At 41.8% G+C, this 19,662-nt stretch overlaps 1 pseudogene; it reads right to left on the bottom strand.

Annotated features, from left to right (window-relative positions):
* Window positions 1-2,427: 2,427 nt before the first annotated feature.
* On the bottom strand, window positions 2,428-16,225 carry LOC142052027 (guanylate cyclase soluble subunit beta-2-like; annotated as a pseudogene).
* Window positions 16,226-19,662: the final 3,437 nt, after the last annotated feature.

Raw genomic sequence — 19,662 nt, 5'->3', positions numbered from 1 at the left:
ACTAGCTTCAATCCACTGTGTCACCACTATGACTGACAACTGCTGAGCAGATTTTGGACTACTGAGGCAAAAGTCCCATTAAAACCAACAGAAATTTTGCCTGAGCATGGAATGCAGAGTAGGACTCTTTATTTGTTCACTAGGGGAGGAAGTAATGCCACAGTAAGAAAGCTGTTCTTGTAAGTTATTTATTGCTGAGTTTGTGGTTGGTTAGGATTTGTGCCAGGTACTAAATCACTGCAGGTCATGGAAATTTTATTTTTAAGCATTGCTCTTTTGGATGCCCCAAAAATTGCTTTAGCTGTGAATTATTCTGAAAGACCATGACCAATAAAAATGTGCGAACCATAAATCAGAGCCAACACATCCCTGCTGGAGAACCCAAGTATAAAATAGGAAGCCAGAATCAGGACTACTAGGAAATAAGTTCCATTTTCTTTTGCAGGTACAGGTAAGTGTAAATACTGAGCCTAAGTTTTTAAAAGGGCTGCCTCGACTATTCTGCAAAATCTGTAGGTACCTGCAAAAAAATTATGTTTATGTGCCCAAGCAACTTCTCTTCATTGTCTATGTGTTTTGCTTTCTTCTTCCCTCTGTTTTGTGCTCTTACTTTATTGCGTGTCCCCAGAAAGCCTGATTCCAGCTTATCTGTCCTACTTCTAATGCTGTTGCAAAGCAACCCACCTCGCCGAGTTCCAAGATGCACTAGAGAGGACACAACTGAGATGCTCACGGACTCTCTAGATCCTCTTCAGCTCAACTTTCTTCAGGTAAAAGCTGAACAGAAAGAGGAGAACTTGCCAGCAAAAAGTCCAAACACAGAAGGCAGTGGATGTTATACCCTTTCCAAGTTATTACTTCACTCAGTACACCCTGTTGCTCTGAGCGGCCTTGAGCCCATGGAAACCTGTCCAGGCAGGGAAGCACGCTACTGCTGAGAGGTCTGGATCTGTCTGCCAACAATTGACTCTTGTGTGAGTAAAGCATTTGCTAGGATTTTTACAAGGTGAGTGTCAGGAGAATCTTGCTCCTCCATTTAAGCACCTGGATTTTAGATGGTGGATGGAAATATTAAGTAATGTGAAAACAATTCTGTTCACATGATGTGTGTCTGTGGGTGGCAGTGTTCACACCTCCACCTAACAGCTTCCCTTGATGTCTCTCTTAGGCATGCAGGATTGTCCCCCTGAAGCACCTACCTTTTTCCACTGACTCACATGTTGAACTGACTGATCCTAGGGACACCCCCCAAATACAATCTCCAAAGTAGCTTGGTATACATAATACCAAAATGTCCCTTGTCGTATGACTGCTCTAGCCAGAAGTCACGGGAAAGAAAATACTCAGGTCGGTTTGTTCCATTTTTCCCTAGAAGCTGCTGAGCCAAGGTGGATGCTCCTGGGAAGACTATGACCCTCCATCTGTGAAGCTGTGTTGACAGTGTCTCCAAACAAGTGGTACTTTGGCATTTTCCCATCAACAGCTCCAGCCAGTGCTGGTCCAGAGTGGATCCCAGCTCTGATCAGTTGGTATGAATCAACAAGGACATGTGACACATCATATCAGCTTCTCATAGTCATTACCTACAATATTTGTTAGTCCTTCTTGAACAACAACGCCGTGCACAACCTTGAACAGGCTCTTCCCCACCTCCCATTCTAGGGACTAAATAACAACTTGCTCCTCTGCAGGAACCCCTGCACCTGCAGAAGTAAGGACATAGCCCTGGGCTGATGACAGGGAGTGCATTGTGAGGATGATGATGTGTAGCAGTTTAGCTACTTTCCTGGTCTTGTGACTGTCACACTGGTGATAGCAATTGGCAGAAAAGAACAGATTACAGCCCCATTGTAGCTATAGCAAACATCACTTTGGACACCTCTCCACTGGCCTGTTCTCTCCTCCTCGTTACCCAACACGCTAATGTTAGTGTTCGTGTATGTACAATTTATGTTATGCTCTTGTAGCTGTCCAATAGAGGTGTAAAATTCCATATTTTCAATTAAAAATTTAACACATGCCCTTGTATAAGCAGCTTTTACAACCAAGCAGCACATGCAAAATAAATCATTACGTCAATTATTTTGTGTCTGTGCATGAGTTACTAAATGACTTTCTAGTCACAAACACCAGTAAAGGTGGAGTTTGTTTCCAAGTACTTGCTTCTCTAAATTGTCAGTGAATGGACTACTTGGCTATTGTTAAAGGCACATTTTGGCACATTACTGGATTCTGGACTGCAAAGTTCTTCCTGCAGCAAAATCAAAGCGCCACAGCCTGAATTCAGCATAGCATTTAACATCAATATTAGCTTGAAGTGCAAGTATCTTGACCTTCACAGGGATTTTAGGTCTTCCTTAAATATCTACCAATATATAACATCTATTTCAAAGCAAGAATTCAGTCATCCATACCTGAATGGGCTCCTTAGTCATGGGGTTTATGACCTCTTTCGGGGGCAAATCCCGTACCAAATGCAAGGTTGGCTACTCTTAGTGCATGGCTAGTGATGGGGACTGTATCACCTCCAACCACCAGGTATTGATCTCCTATTGCTTCATCCTGACAGCGGGAAATTCTACAGTCATAAAATGCTCAATCCCTACAACTCACTGAAGTCAACAGAAAAGTTCCCATAGATGTGAAACGGACTCAAATAATGGCCTGGTCTCATGAGGTGCTAAGTGCTTCCATTTCCATTGAAGGCATGGATGTTTGCACATTCAAAGGATAAATAGTCACCCTTATCAAGGATCAGCAAATAATTTTTTTATCATTTCAAAGATTGCCCAGTGACAAATTTTTAGTTTGGGTTTTTTACATGTATGAGTAAAAGGGAAATTGGAAAGGTTCTCTAAATTCTTATCTCAAAGCACTGAAAAGAGCGAGAGCGTCACTTTCCAAGAACGGAGGATTTAAGTTCAGAAGGAATAATGCCCACCCCAAATTTTCAGGCCAGTTTCACTTCCTATGATGACCATAGGTTCTGTTTGGTTAGAGAGAAGAAAGTTCATCAGAAACACACAACAAAAGAAATAAAAACAAAACAAAACAAAACAACACAAAAACCCCACCAAAGAAAATATTAATAGAAACACTTACTTTATAAACTCTATGGACATTGCCTAATCAATCAAACTTGGAATACACTGAATTCAGCACGTTCACCATTTGGTTGGGGTCACAGGCAGAGCAGATATTTGTGAATGTCACAACATCACTGAAGAGGACTGTGCACAAATCAAATTCTCCTGAGGAAGAAGTTGGCTCTTAGACGTACATTTCTTCATAAAGGCTTCTATTCTTATTTGACTAAGTCAGTAACAGAATTTGACAAGACATTTCTGTAATTTGCCAAAATCCTATTAATTGGTTTAATAGCTGAAGAAAAGCTCCCTGTAAGCATAGGAAAGATTCCCACCTTTCTCTCTTTGGGAGGTGAATTACACTGATGTGTAGAGTGGACACTCCACTTCCAAGTTTCTTTTGACTCCCAAGCCTGAGTGTGCTAATATCCTCATCCATGTTTGGCAGATTTTGAGCCCTTTCTATTTTGCATCTGTTTAGAAAGTTATTTCTTCAGACAGGACTTTCCTGAAGTGCAAGTGCCCAGAGCCACAGAGAAGACATGCTAAACAGCAGGATAGGACCAAAGGGAACTTATATCCTGTGTTGTGGAGGTGTGCTGTGGAGGCACAAACTGACAAGTTAGGGACTTGCTAACAAAATACCTCAGCTCCTTTCCCACTCAGCGATTTTTGCTGCCTAGGGAAAGCAGTGATCTGGGGAGGAGTGGGGAGCCAAGGGACATGGTGCATTGTGAAGTTGGGAAAGGTGAGGAGATAGATCTGGGCCCAGGAATTTAGGAGCACTCTTGTGCCTCCCAGTTTAGCCCTAATCAGAGAATCTCTCTGAACCCCTATTTTTAGTGAAGAATTAAAGGCATGAATTTGTGGCAGTAAAGCCAAATTCATGGTCACCATTTTGTGTGGTCAAGTTTGGAAGCTCAGAGTTCTAATACAAATAAACACATGCAAAGTGGGCAGCAAACTGTGTGTACTAAGTAAAGATACCTCTGACTGGAGTAGCTAAAAACCTTTTGCTTAGCAAGTGTGGGACGGGACTTTCCTGAATTCATATATTCCAGATTGAAGACAAAGCAATACACACAATACAAATGCCCTCCTTTCTTACTGTGAACCACTTCTACTTCTTCATAACATGGTTCTCTTTTGAAAAGCTGCGTACCAGTGGTACTCAGGCATGAATTTACGATGCAACTCTCATAGCTGGAGTTCCCAGGGAAGGCCTGTTCTTCATGTGCAGCCATCTGTTCCCCATCATCATAGCTGCAAGGGTCCCTGATGATGCTTGTATGCTTTGGGTGTTGTAATTCATCATGTAGAGAAAAAAGAATACCTTGGGACTGCTCTGGTAAATACGCTCTTACAACAGGAACTGCAAAGTTTAAGACGAGATATACTAGAAAAACTGTAAGCAGAGGAAAATAAAGGAACCTGCACTGCCTGCATCCACCTTTTTTCCCTTCCTTAAGCTTATTTCTTAAGCTTCCTTAAGCTGACATGTTTCAGCAGCATGGCAAACGGCAAGTTCTCTGTCTTTTCTGCCTCCAAATTCTTGGAAAAGATCCTGAGGTCTTCCTTTTTTCTCTCCAGCTGGTTTGAAAGCTCTGTCTCTGCCAGGTGCCACTGGTTCATCAGGATAAGGTTCCTTGTGATGGCATGAGATGCAGTGTTGGGGAGTTGCATCTTCAGCTCCTCTAGTTCCGCCAAGCTGCAGAACTTGGGGAGCACAAATATGACAGGTACTGCATGGCCTCCATCCAGATCATCCATCCTTTAAATAAAAGCACGGGCCAATGACACTACCAGGACACACATTTTTCTCCTTTACACCTTCCCAACCCATGGATTAGTCTGTGATAGAAACAACACAATCTAGCAAGACCTAATATTTTTTAGACACATCTAATAGTACTTGCCCCAACATACAAAGACACTCAGGAGGGAAAGCTGCAATAATAGGCTAGTATAAACAACTGACTAAAGCCTCCTGCACAGGCTGAGATACAGTTGTGGCTTCTTTTCATCATGCTCCCCCACAGTAAGAGCTATACCTTCCTTATTCATTGGCAACGCTACACTCTCTCCTTGTTTCCATGCCCTTAGATGTAGACAATCAGCTCCCCTATGAATTTGGTTGTTGCACCTGGCCACAGAATAGGGGAAGACCATAACTAGCCATCTAGGAAGAGCTCTGTACACCCAAAAGGCTTGCTAGGAAACATATCATGCCTTTGTTGCAACCTGTCATCTCCAGTCCCTGCCCTGTGACACAGCAAATGCAGGACTTGTTTCATGGAGCAGAATCAAAGACACTTGGAAGGTTTTCCAGACATCACAACAAACAACTGTCATCTTTATGGAGAGTGGACAAGGTGTTTCAAGAGACACTGTTAGGAACAAGGATGGAGCTAACATCACTGTAATGATACATTAATGAAAAGATTTTTTAATGTGTTCATTGGCGAACCATCTTTGTTCTCACTGAAGTCAGCAATAAAGCTCTCACTGAGAGGAGCTACGACAATGCAAAGAGAATCCGATCATACCAGAAAATGACATTTAGGATCTTGGGTGCTTGGGAATGGAGGGCACTAATAGGAAAAAAATCTCCAGAAGAGCTGATATTCTGTATGGCATTTCTTTTTCTATAAAACATATACTCACAAAAGCTTAAGTTGCTCAATTTTTTGTTTGTTCGTTGGGGTTTTTTTAATCTTCTCCTCTCCCTGCTTTCATTTCACAAAGACAGAAGTAAAAAGATACCTCTGAGCTTCAGGATGGACTGGTTTCTCCATGATTTAGATTACTTTTCTCCTTTTGCTTTGAGAACAAAAGTTGATCATACATTTCCTCCTGCCAAAAGTGGAGAAGGTAACTAGTAGATGGATGATGGCAAAATATTTATCTAAATAGGTCACTGGATTCCATATTCCTGATGTGAACTTCTGAATATTCATATCTGCTTGCTTGATCCACAGCTGAAGGAAGAGAAATTATTAATAAAGACTTAAAAAGCTCTCTTTCAAAAGAAATGTAAGATAATGCTACAGTGTGTGTCTGCAGATATATGTGTGGATGGGGGAGACACGAGAAGACTGATATCATGGTGAGAGAGGAGAAGAAAAACAAAAGACACACTGGATGATGTGCAACCCTGTTTCTCATCCCCACTTTGGGAGAGAGGCCTGCTGGTACTATTGTCTTGAGGAAACCTCTCAGGGGTCAGTGTTTATACCAGCACTGTTGACACTGGCACTTAATCTTAATTAATGGCACTGGCACTTAAGGGACATCATCACACTTAATGCAAGGACAACGTCACTCTCAGTTCCCTCTGTAGTCAAGGGATAAAGACAGGCACTCTAAAAGCCTGATGTGTGCTCTGAACTCCAAACCTGAGAGTGTTCTGGAGATCTCCATCGCCCCACTGACTATAGAAGGGTCCTTGGCTGACTGAACTCTTAACTTCTGTGCTTCAATTTCTGACAGATTTTTGACTCTGCAGATGCCAGACTTCTGCTTCAGTCTCAGCCCCTTCCCTTGGGAAACACTAATGATGAAGATCACAAAGCCCTAGTCTCCCAGTCCTGAAGTACATCTCACTTTGGGAATGCTAACTAAGCTGGTTTTCATTTTCCAGCAAGCATCAAGTCAATAATGTGGTGTTCCTTGATTTCCAATATCAGGTAAGAAAAAGCCTGCAAAAAATACAATCAGTCTAACTACCTGCATCGATTTCACAGTAGGTTGGGACAATTTGTGCCAGGTAAGGAGCCATCCATAGACTTATTTCCCAGAAATAAAGGTTTCGTTCCATGTTCAAACCAAGTATACTGCCTTACTACTTCATCGAACACAGCATGGGAAGGAATTGCACAGCAGAATCTTCTGTCTTCGGCCTAAAGCTTCTCTGGATAAAAAAGGATTGAAAATAAGTTACAAGTTCTCTGTAAAAGGACATAACAAGACAAAATAGAGACCAAGGAGACAATTTTGAGAGGCGTAAGTGGTGCTGAAATGAACAAAAAAATGTCTTGCTGAAGGTGTTGGATGCATTTCCGCTCTTTGTACCTTCAGAAATCTTCTTTATCTACAATAAAGTGGTCCCAGTGCATCAATCAATAAAAAATTATTTTTATTTTTCACAAAACAAAATATCTTAAAAACCCTGATTTGTAGAAACTTGTCAAGCTTTTCCATGTGTTTATTTTTATGAGAAAATAGAAAACAGTTTTGTTTTCAGATTTTCAAGGAAATCTGAACTATTTCAGTGAACTTTCATTTTACTTTGCCTGCAGAAATGTTTTTGTTACACCTTTCATCAAAAGAATTAATTGAAAACGTGGCTATTTTATTTTGGTAAGGAAAGAAATACAAGCTAATGCAGTAGTTTGAAATACTTCTATGAAGCAGGCTGAAAGTTATTTTTTTCCAGTTCTTGTGACAACATGCACATACATTGTATTATTCTTGGTGAATGCAACCTTACCAAAGTAAAAGCAACAGGTTCATACTGGTGTGCCAAGATGAAATCTGCCTGCCTGAACCCAGGTACTGTCACATGCAAATTAGCAATAACCAAATTAATTTTAATGTCCCAAAGTAAATACGAAAGCAAAACCTTAGTTATCATGTTGAAACTGCTCTCCGATGCCAAAATTCTGCCCACAACAACATGGTTTTATGGAGACTGTACTAAGTCCAGAAAACAAGTTTTGTGAAAATGCTGCCAGAAAAAGACCCTGCACATAATAATGCAAACAGGGTTTTTTTTATTGCTATACAAAAGTCCTTTGTATAGCGCTGGAGGCTACCTCAGCGACTTGTGAGATGACACTTTCTTCCTTACAAATGTTCTTGTGAATACAGAAAAGGAGTAGTTGCAGTTCATGTGGCTTGGTTGAAATGGCAGTAACTTGGCTGCCTCAGCCCACTGAAATTCTGTGGCTGACCGAAATGCAGTTATTTTCTAATTGCCAGTGGAAGAGTTCAAAAAGAAGGCAAAGACAGTCCCAAACAAACTGTGGAACTGTAGCACATCTGGGAATGTATATGAATATATGCTGTATATGAATTCTGTCATGTCCTAGATCCATGATCTTTAAAACTGTGATCCTGTCTTTAGCCAGTGTACATTTACGTGTGTGTGAGTGTATGTACAAACACTAGTGGTGGTAGTAGACAGCCATCAGCAGTTCATATCCGCTAATAAGTTATCATCCTGATAAGGAATGAACTGTCTCTTCCTCTTCATCATCCTTCCAAACATCAGTGTCCCATCTGACACCATCTATCAAAGATGTGTTGCATTTTTTTCACTTCAGACACTTCTCTGGAAAGCTAACTGAAAACAATTCTTGTCTCCTCCTCCGGTTGTATAAGCAGCCGCAGCAATTATGTAACTGCTGAAAAAACAACCTCCTTTCAGGACAAAATGTACACAGAATAATTGAAAGAAACAAAAGGACATCCAGAATATGTATTTTTCCAGAGCAGCTAACCCAACGCACCCAACCATACAAATAAAAGTTAAGCAAAAGCTCTACTACAATCAGAAGCAAATAAACCCTGCACATCACGGTCTGGCTGCATTTAGACAAGAAAACCTCTCCCACCAAATCCAAGCTCTGCAATCCTTGCATAAATCAATGACATCATCTTTGGTGACTCACTGCCTACAATATTTATATTCAGCAGGCTGTCTCCCTTGTGGGAAAGTGTCTGTACTGCTGAGACCCATAGCTCATTCTGATCCTTGTACAGGAGGTAAAGAGGATGTTCTCTCACCTTGCCTTAATTTCACACACTTTTGCACAATATCCCAGGAGGGTTACTTCTCTCGATTTCACAACAATGTTGAATGGTTCTTTGTCTCCTGAGAAGCTTCATCTTGTGCTGTCTAGGGAATAGCATACAGAAGAACATACGTGAGTGTGCTCATGTTCCTGTGTATGACATGAATCATCTTGGTAGACCGTTATAACATGATACACTCAGATAACACGAAGGCTGAAAGATAAGCACTTACTAAACATGAGGTGGCAGCGGTGCATGCAGTATTCATTTTGCTTCAGTCTGTGAAAGAGTGATGATGCATTCTTTCATTACATGCTCATACACCCTTTCTCAAATACTCTCTTACACATTTTTGTTATGTTTTCCCATTATCCGGGATGGTCACCCCAGGCTCCCTCTATAGTCAATAAGAAGAAATAGGCATTTCTGCAGTGTAATTCGTCTCATCTGAAAATAGATGTCTAAAATGTGACAGCTGAATCACACTTGCGAAGTACCCTTCAGTCATTTACACCTGTATAAAATACAGCCACTTGGCTTGATTTAGCTCACAGACAATTGTCCTGCATGAATGGCAAGATAAAGGACAATCTAACTCGTCCATCTCTATTCCTCTTTAAACTTCAAGGCTGTAATGTGTGTTATCTCTGAGATATTTCTGGTAGATGAAAAAAAACCTCCAAACTGGCAGAGAAAATTGTGAGCAATTTTCCCCATTTCTGTAAATCATTGAATGCACCTCATTATCTTTATGAAAGGCTCCATTTTCTGAATTTGTGTCCATTCTGGTTTTCCTCTTTGGGCTGTTAAACTTCTGCAGCACACAGAATACTACGTGCTTCTCCCTGCCTTTGCACTCCTCTTCTCCTCAATTTAAAATTTCCATTGTCACTTCACTGTTGAAGAACTCTCTGGCAACAGACTCCAGGTTACCTAACCTGATTTAAAAGCAGTCACAGCTTTGTATTGTGGCCTAATGGTTTAAGTAAATTATTCTACATCACATCATGCCATTTTTTTTACATTTATTGATGAAACATCTTTTCTCTTCTCCCTCTGGCTTAACCTGCATTTTTGCTGCTACCTAGCTCATCAACAGGACTGTTGAGTATAAAATGTGCCATATAAGGGACAATTATAACCAATTTAATAATGATTTATATTCCTGCGACTTGGTAAATCTCGAAGAATTTTAGTCAAGGTATAACGATGCCAGATTTACACCAGAAGAACCAAATTCAACATCTGGCTCAGAATTTCATCCACAGTAAAAACTGTAAAGCTTCTGTGTGCATGTGCTAGAGGGGGTGGAAAGTGCAAGAAAACGGGTGTCTTTCTGAAATGGAAACACCAGGCAATTTTATAATTATATTACTAAAAGCTGGGAAAGCAAGTTTTGTCTCCCACACCCAACATAAAATTATAAACCCAAAAATACGATGTTCATCTGACCCTTTAAATGCTATCTCAATTATTTTCTGTCTATGGTATTTATAGAGTATCTGTCACTGCTTACAGGCACCAGCTGCATAACCACAGCTATTTGGATATGATCAAGTTAAAGCCATAGCACTAAGAGCAGCAACTATTTATTTCTATTATGATTCCACTGCCCACAACAACATGATGCTCATGCTCACAGTAATACATACACACATCCAAAAAATAAATCCTGATCTTCAAACGAACAGCCAGTGCTGTCTCTTTGCAAGTGGATAGGTCTTAAACATCAACCAAGATCTGAGATCTCAGGCACTTTTAAGAACAGAAAATGCAAATCATGTGTTGGATCCAGTGCAGAACATTTCTAGACACACCCAGGTATGGCTCACAAGTAGCTTAGGCTTTGTTCATACAGTCTCTTCTAGCTTTGATTGCCCTGGTAAAGGGAATACCATTCCCAGCCTGCCCAAGAAGTGTGTCATCACCCTACCTACTGGTCAGATTTTCCAGTTTTGCTGCTTGTGAACTGCTCCCCACGTATATCATCCAAAGCCTGGCATGGAGAAACACACTGCCATTTCAGAGGAAAAAAAATAGGAAGGAGAGGGAGGAGGCTGGAGTTGAAACATTGAAGTATTTTATATTATGGATCCCTGCATGTGACTACACTTCCTCAGAAGGTGTCCTTTATTCACAGGTTTCCTTGAAGCAAGACTGTCAGGGCATGCCTGGCCAGGTGCAGTGCACATATATACATTCTGTCATACCTGACCTACAAAGGCCTCTCCTGGCAAAACAGGAGTGAAGAAGCATTACTCTGTCTGTCCTCCTTTCCACACAAAAAGATGGTGCATTCATTTCAGAAAGGTGAACACCCAGATTTTTTTTCAGAGCAGAATTTCATAGCATTTCCAAAGTCCTACAGACACTAAAATTATCATGGGCTTATCAGCTGCTGGTGAAATCAGCATACTACCTGTTTGACCTAAAAGATATGTCTTGAGCAAAGATCAGAAAATAACCTAACCTACTGGAATGAGGCATCCCCTTTTATTTGCTTTGTGGAGTTTTGTATTTATATTTTGAGGTATGACTAATGAAAACCAAGGCTAGTTTGGGGCAAGCCACATAGAAGTGCTGCCTGTCTCTCATGACCTTTGGTTGTCCACAAGGAGAAACAGAGAGGGCTGTTGATCTTGTGTAAGTGTGAATTCAGAGAACAAAGCACTGCCTCTTCATGCAGAGATGCTATGCTCTCCATTAGCCTGAGCAGTGGTGTTCATTTCCCCATCACTTTGTAGGGAAAACCTCTAGGACAGGCTTGAAGGCACCTGAACTGACTGCTGCATGAATGAGTGAACAAAGTCTGTGGAGTTATTCAGGTTCTGGAGGCAGATAAATATACCTGGTCAGCTGAATAACTGCAGACTCGGTTCGGTCCATTGGCTAGATCTCCATTGCCTTTCACGGGAGCTTAGACATCTGACTTATGTATGGACACCGACATATAGACACCTGAACTTAAGTGTCTACAGTCTGAATCTGAATGGTGGCTACACGTCACTGCTTAGTTTTGCACAGGCATGCTGATGCCCAGTGAAGCCTATCTGTAAGACGACTGATTAGATGTAGCCATCTGGAAGTGTCACTTTGGCATCAGCGGGAAAGGCCTGGGACATAGTCTAGTGCAAAGGTGGTGGGTAGATGTAGATTATATATACACGCCCTTTGCATGTCCTTTCACCAAACCCAGGCAAAAGACCCTGTCATCTGCAGGAGAAATCCTCACAGGGCTTACTCTGTGAGACGGGAAATGATTCCCTCTTGCCCTCAGAGAGAGGCTACAGGCAGATCTGCCATGATCTGGCATCTTGGTATGACAGCAAGGTCTGCCAGGAGGCACTGGGATAGATGTCAGCACTCTCTAAGCCACAGAGAAGCAGCAAACTGTCTTTATTTAGCATGCTACAGGCTTCTTAAATCAGTAACATCACAGCATAGGTCACAACATACACAGCATAGGTCTCTGAGGTGTTTTTGATTCTTGCCTGGGTTCTGAAAAATATAGAGGATGATGACTTCAGGTAACATACAGCAGAAATCATCCAATCCACTTCCCTCTGAAAATGATCCCGCCAGTGATAGGGCTGAACACAGGAGAACCAGAAAGCAGGGCCCAGCATTCTAAACTTCCTGATTTTATAAATGCAATTTCCAAGGAAAAATAAAGAAATTGAATCAATCCCCGTCAAGAGTTCTTTGGAGTGGTGGGCTGAAGGGAACACAGGGGACATGTCGGGGTTCCTCTGTGCTTTCTCTAGGAGGTATGGTTCCTCAAACAGACATGCAAGTGGAAAAAAAAAAACAAACATGAGAAAATAAAATTTAGTCCTTTAGCCTTATCTCTTCATGTTTATTTATCCTAAGCATTTTCAACTCAGTGCAGAGCTCTCTCCTCCTCCCCTGTTGATACAGAAGATCCATAGATGCTCTAGATAAGAACACTAGGCAGAAGGCCACATACAATTGTTCCTCAGAGCTCGTGCGTAGCCTGCATCCCTCTCCATCTTCTATACTTGAGCAACTTCCAGAGGGGCCAGAAAAGAACCTGGCCCTGGTGTGTCAGATGCTACAAAAACCTGCATAAGAAAGCATCTCCAGCCCAGTGGGAGCAGGCAAAGGCTGGGAAGAAAAGAAAGATGGCATGAGTTTAGAGGAGTGGTTAACACCAAGGTTTCAGAAGTAGGCTTTGGATACCCAGTCTGAAATACTTCACAGGACCCGATCACCAAGTATTTTAAGCTGAGTACCTAAAATCGCTAGAAGTTCTGGAAAACCTTGACCTATACCACCGCATTATGATAAACAATATTTACCTCTACACAGGGAACATTCAGTATTGAATGCTCATCTCTTAGTCTCCTTTCCTACATTAAAAGTCACTCTTATCTACCTAGTGAAACTCCTGATAGAGACAGGTCCTGTTGCAATTGCTTTCTAGATCTGAGATACTAATGGCATAAAGCAGCCAGTAGTAAATTCAAATATCTTCCCACTGCAGCTACTGAGGTTGATCTAATTCGCAATCCTTTCCTGATGGCTCTATAAGCATAATCAAAGCAGCACAAAAAATACAGGGAAAGGGACAGAGGTATATTCAGGCTGCCCACAGTATGCTTAAATATGATTCCTTTCCATTGGATTTGAGTAGATCTGGGTAGTAGGCAGGCTGAATGGCAAGTTGCTCTGACATACCATACATGTTGCAAAGAAGATTTACAATTCATTTCACCTACCTTTGGATAGCTAAGTCATGCATGTAGCCAGAGCTAACTGCCTAGAGTCCATTCATAGACTGTGAGAGAAAGGTATTTTCAGAAGGTGAGTCCCCATCCTACCCCAGAGATGAATAGCTTGTATGAATGCTGTCAGCCTCCAGTGACTGCACAGGGAGCCAAGGCATGCCTTATCCTAGATGCGTAAGTGTTTAGATGGTAAGAGTCATCTCAGCCAGCGTTATACAGGTTGAATATGAGCCCATGTACCCTGTCCAGAAGAGTTCACTTGTATGCATTTCTTTACGTCTAATAGAAAATGTTTATATCAGTCCCTCCTCTTCCTCTGCATCCTCTTGTATTTTGGCTACATCTGACATTACATTTCTCTTCCTGTTCTCCTGACATTAATGCAGCAAGGCACTACCGGAGAAATACAGTTATACCGGGGGAAGAAGGAGGAATAAAACACACTATGTGCAAATCCATTTCAGAGGCTGAGAGCAGAAAATCAGAGCACAGGCAGAACAGCCTGAGTGTTTCTGGCCTGCTTGCAGGCACAACACAAGTAAACATCTGAAAGACAAAACTACTATCAGCTCAGCATAGAAAGCAAGCTGCCAGATCCAGACAAAAATGAGTGTGAGGCCCAACCTAAGCATGTATGTGCATGCTGAAAAGAGCCAGAAAATCTCTATGAATGTCACCATCCACTCTGGTTTGATATATGGGCCCCAGAGGCCAAGAACTTGACTCTCAGATCTTTTTTGTGCAAACTGTGACATCTCAGACTCACATCAAGAGCTTTCTATATGTTTTGGCTCAATATCTGCTCCCAGTTATGTTGGTGGAAGGAACTTCAGATTCACACCAACCTAACAGAGTTTATTTTGCCATCTGTCTGTGTTTAGCCTTCATAATAATAATTAAGGCAAGCAATGCATATTGGGATGCAAATTCTTTCCTGAGGAACAGAGCTGTGTGTCATGCAAACCACCTAGCAGCCACTGAAACTGCTGTTTCAAAAATTACTAGTGAGAAAGCTCGCCATTCATTTTTCCACAAGTATCAGCATTTCTAGGATGTCCATTGCCATGGGCCTGTTATTTAAAATTTCTGCTGAACAAGAGCATGCCCAAAAAGTAATGGGCTCGGTTAATAACATGCTGTGAACTTGTGAGGGTTTTTTGAGCTATAAATGTACTTTCTGCGGTCTGTTAATGAAATCATCCTTCCTGTCAATGAAACAGGGCCGCAGAGAGGCGAGTTGCATGAGTTTCCCCTGATGGAGTTTTTCCCAGCCCACGCCACAGTGCAGGGTTATTTGCACTGCGCTCAGGAAACCCTTCCAGTCAACAGCCACCTCCCTTGAAAGGATCATCGGCATTTAGTGTGGCCTTGGCTCACAGCTTTCCTCCACCCGAGAGAGCAGTGGTGGGTCAACATCGAGCCAAGGAAGGACTCTGTCAGCCATTTGCCGCTTTCTAGCACAGGTCGTCCAAATGTGCAAGTCTGGTTTATGATACACAACACATGAAATCCCAGAGGGGAAAGGTGAACCTGGCAATTGGTAAAGGCATTATTAATCTCACAGACAAATGCATCTGTCACCACCGATGCGGGATGTCTTTGCCTCTTCTGAGTTGTTTCCTGATTTACACTGAGCACAAGCCGCTCAACTTCTATGGGGGTATGACTCAGCACTGAATTTTGGCACAGGCTGCTCAAAATAATTATAATGGTGAAGTGCAGAGCTGTGGGGGCCCCATTTCTGTTGATAATCCTCTTCACCACGTCATCAGATTTTAGCCCCCTTTGGCTCCATTACAAAAGTCCCCATCCAGGACCAGTACTTCTCTTCTGGAGGATAAAATACTTACTTGAGTTTTTTCCCAGGTCTCTTTGCCGAAGTTCTCTCTATAATAAGAGATTTCAGACAGGAATTGATAAATCCATACTAAAGGAGGGAAAACATTAACATATTATACCTCATGGAATAAAAAGGGAAAAACAGAGCTCTTGAAATGGTAGTTAAATTGTAATGGCAAGTCTCTAAAGAGAACAACAATACCCTCATTTTTTTGTACAATTAGTTTTTTAATAGCTCTGCTCATTTTGACCCCCAGTCCTGAATTCTTCACATCAGTAATTCAAGTTTCCATAAAGAAAACATAGTAAATTCTGAAGCCACAGTGTAATTAAAGACAGTTACAAGAAAATAATCTCTGGGTAATTTGAATCCTTTTAGAACCAATATGGCTAAACTATTGACAGAATAAAGAGGGGAAATTAATGGATCTCATATCAGACTTGAGTGAAAGGCAACTGTTTTGTTTGGGGAAACCACACAGCAATTGGCATTTAAATCTGACTTACAAAGCTTGCTATTGAATTTTTTTAAAGTGTTCTCTCACCGCATATTTTCATCTTAAGCAGCAATACTGAAGGAAGCTTACCATGCTTTGCCTGTCTGCTTGCAGCTTCTGCAAGGCAGGTGCTCTCAGCTCTTTGCAGCATCCAAGTTGCTCCTGCTTGTTGCTGTTCTGGCACACCAACTGTGAGTTTCTTTTCTTCTTTGTTTCTTTTTTTTTTACAGTACGTCAGTTTTGAATATCTAGAGGCCATGGTATACAGGACTGAGTGATCCACAGAGAAATCTAAAACCCAGCATTTGTCTTCTTACATATTCTTTCCCAGGTGAGCAGGGCATACTGCTCTGAAGAAAACAGAGAAAAGTATTTTTGTAGGTCTGAGTCTGAACTAAGTGTTTCAAGGTGAAAACATGAAGTTGCTCAAGAGATGTTGGGGGACTGGGTGTCATTTCTAATAGAACAGCACCAGTTTTGAAATCCATAGATTCTGGAAGTTGGCTGCTCATTTTGAGTGCTGCTGTTAAGCCAGCTCAGATGTTGTCCATCAGTATGCGTCTCAGGGTATGTCCAGGCAACCAAGTGCCGTCCATTGCCTGCCCTGCCTCTCAGCTGACGAGGTACTCTCCACAAATTGCATACCAACTGCACCTGGCAAGTCCTGCTGATCGTTGTCACTGTAAGGCATCTTACATATGAGAAGTAGAAAGACCAAATAGTGTGTTTAAGAAGGCAATACTTGCACTGAAACTCTTAATCCTGAGATCTCTCCTGGGTTATTTCATTTCTTCCCATCTTCTGTTTCCTTCAGCCCCCTAAAGTCAACAGATGAGCCCCAGGTCTACCATAGTGAAGGAGATGATCAGACTCTGATCTTTCATATCTCACTTCAGGGTAGAACAAGTCTGAAATCTCCTGAGGAACTGGAAGCGCAGTGGGATGTTGCCATAACAGCTTGTCTGTGGAAAATGACATGTTTTCATGTGCAAGCATCCCCTGAAAGAGAGGCACTTTTGCAAGAGCCCTTGGACATACTTATGTGAATAGAAGAGCAGCAGCTGTTCTCATATTCACATGACGTTCATAGAAATTCTGCTTCTGTGAGTAATTGCACTTCCAGGAACATTATCAACAAATCCTTAAGGCCCAGGTTCAGGTTACATGGGAGCATCAGTAACAACAACAGCCCTGGAGGAAGACAGCAGCATGGGCTGCGGATATCTGACAAAGGTGTGTGACAATTCTTTCTTTCAGAATTATGCCACTCGAGGGCGTAGGCTTAGTAGGCTTAGAGGCAGAGAGACTGGGCTAATTCTGGACTTCTCGTGAGTCTACTTTAATTCCTAGAAGTGGAGCTGTGTCTGCTCAAGCTTGGCTCCAGACCATCTTTTCCAAAAGCAGTCAGGCACCAGTGCAATTGTCAAAGTCACCTAACTCCCATCGATGCTAGTTACGTGCCTTTTGAAAATCCCACTAAGGGCAACTGCAAATCTGGCCCCAAGTATACTCACTTCAGTTTATTCAGCTGTAATTATGGGTCAGCTCTGCTCACACTGGAGTCCTTCCACTGAACTGCTCGCTTTCCTGGCAGAGCAAAGACCTATACCATTAAGGTGAGGGGGGCAAAGATTAATTCTGCATATTGGAAACTGAAAAGTGAAGCTATTGAAGGGTAAGAATGTGATGAATCAGTTCTCTACAGTGAAGTGATACTAAAGATAGCTCTAACTTAGGAACAGCACAGAGTATTTTATTGTTGATTAATCCTCTTTCCCCTTTGCTGTTCCCCATACAAGTATCTGGAGACAACTGTACTGTGTTTGTCTGTTAACAAGGATGCAGTGTCATACATCAAACCACAAGGAATCCCAAACTAAGAGCCTGTGGGTGAGCAGTCCCAGCGCTGATGTTATACCTGGGCCTTATTAATGCAGGGAACCTCATTAATCTGAACACTTTGGGACTGTACAACCATCTGAATTAATGAAAGCTCCCATTGCTGATGTGTAGTCATAACCAGTGCAAAGACTGGTTTTTTTTCTGTAAATGAGTATTTTGGCATAAAACAAAGAAAAAGAACTCAAGCAGTTTTGAGTGCATGCACTAAATATAAACACACCCCTGGAAGACACAGGAGCAGCTGATGCAGGAGCAGGTTTTCTTTTGACTAACTGAGCTGCTTGGATTAGCAAATTGTGGAATAACAGTGTTACAGGCCCCAAAAGTTGGAAACCTCACCTATTGATTCCCCTGAGTCTTGGAAGGAACTTCAGAATCAGGTCAGAAACTATTAGCTCAGGCCTATCTCAAGATTGAACTTCTGAATCTGCAAATCCTCTGCTTATGATTTTTAATCCACCTTCACAATTTTTTTGTGCCTAAGAGTGCATTGTTTCTGGCAATGGCATTACTTTGTCCATTTGTTTCCAGACACAGTCAGAGGCAAGTGGTCAGCTTCTTAGACATGATTTACTGAGGTCTCAGTGTCTCCTATGATGTCATGCTTATTTATTTCCTAAGGAAATCATCTCCCTGGAAGAATAAACTCATTTTAAAAACTAATGTTAATTGGAAACTGCCAAACAAATGCTTGTGAATTAAAGAGCCTAGAAGTGAATAACAGATACACACACCGATTTTCTGTTGATGAAGCAGGACAAAACACTTCCCTTTCCCTTTCATCCCCAGTTCTCTTGCTGATCAGAGAAATAGGAGGGCTGCAGAATAGCTAGGAATGAACTGCCACCGTGTGGTCAATGGACAGTTTTAGCTACCTTTCTAGAAATCTCCTTCAAGAGCTGTTGCTTTAAGATAAGTGACAGTCCCCTGTACTTCCTAGTGAAAGTTTTCCACTTGATCACACATTTCACTTTGGCGGCACTTGCAGTGCCTCCCTAGCATTGGCCCTAGGCTTCTTGGTGAGGTCTTGCTCCCTTCTCAGTCTCACTTTAATAAAAGGGTGGGATAATTCACTTTTAATCCCATAAATTATTTTTATATTTTCTCTAATAGGTCACCTTATCTTCCGACAGGGGTCAGGATATCATAATCACTGAGCCACTCAGGTGATGATACCTGGTCTTGCCTTAAAAAAGATGGATATTTTTTTCATATTACAAGACTGTTAGTAGAAAACTTTTTACCATGCACTAAATTACTGCTAATCGAGTAAGAGACTCTACCCACCGCTTCTCAGCCCGGTCTGAAGCAGCTGGGTTCATATGTTCTGATTTGCCCTCAAAATTCTTCCAGCACAACCTGTTTTTCTAGCCGTTAAACTCAAGATAAGTGAAGAGTCATCCCACTGACTTGATACAACTTGGTTCCACTTTACCACGGGCATAACTCAGAGCTACAGGCTCAAAAGGTGGCAAAAGCCCCCTCAACACAGCCTGCTGTACTTGGCCAGCTTCATGCTGCTTTCATCTCCTTGTGGACCTGCTCCACTGCAGAAGCAGAAGAGGCGCTCTCCTGAATTTGCCCAAGCAGAACTACAACTGGCCCTACAGCTGTGAAAATTCTGAAGACATCCACTAGGTGCTAATCTAATATTTTTTATATGCCCCATTCAGTGTGGAGCAGCAGATAACTATGTATCTTTGCTATGCATTACCTTGGAGGACTTCCTGCATTTCTTAATGCGGTGCTGACACCTTCTGCCTTCTGCCTTGTAACTTTACGGCACCAAAAGAT

The sequence above is a fragment of the Phalacrocorax aristotelis genome, chromosome 1 (genome assembly GCF_949628215.1).
Source record: "Phalacrocorax aristotelis chromosome 1, bGulAri2.1, whole genome shotgun sequence".
In the NCBI taxonomy this organism is placed as follows: Eukaryota; Metazoa; Chordata; class Aves; order Suliformes; family Phalacrocoracidae; genus Phalacrocorax; species Phalacrocorax aristotelis.
Note: the sequence above shows the minus strand (reverse complement) of the source record. Positions and strands in the feature narration are given on the sequence as shown.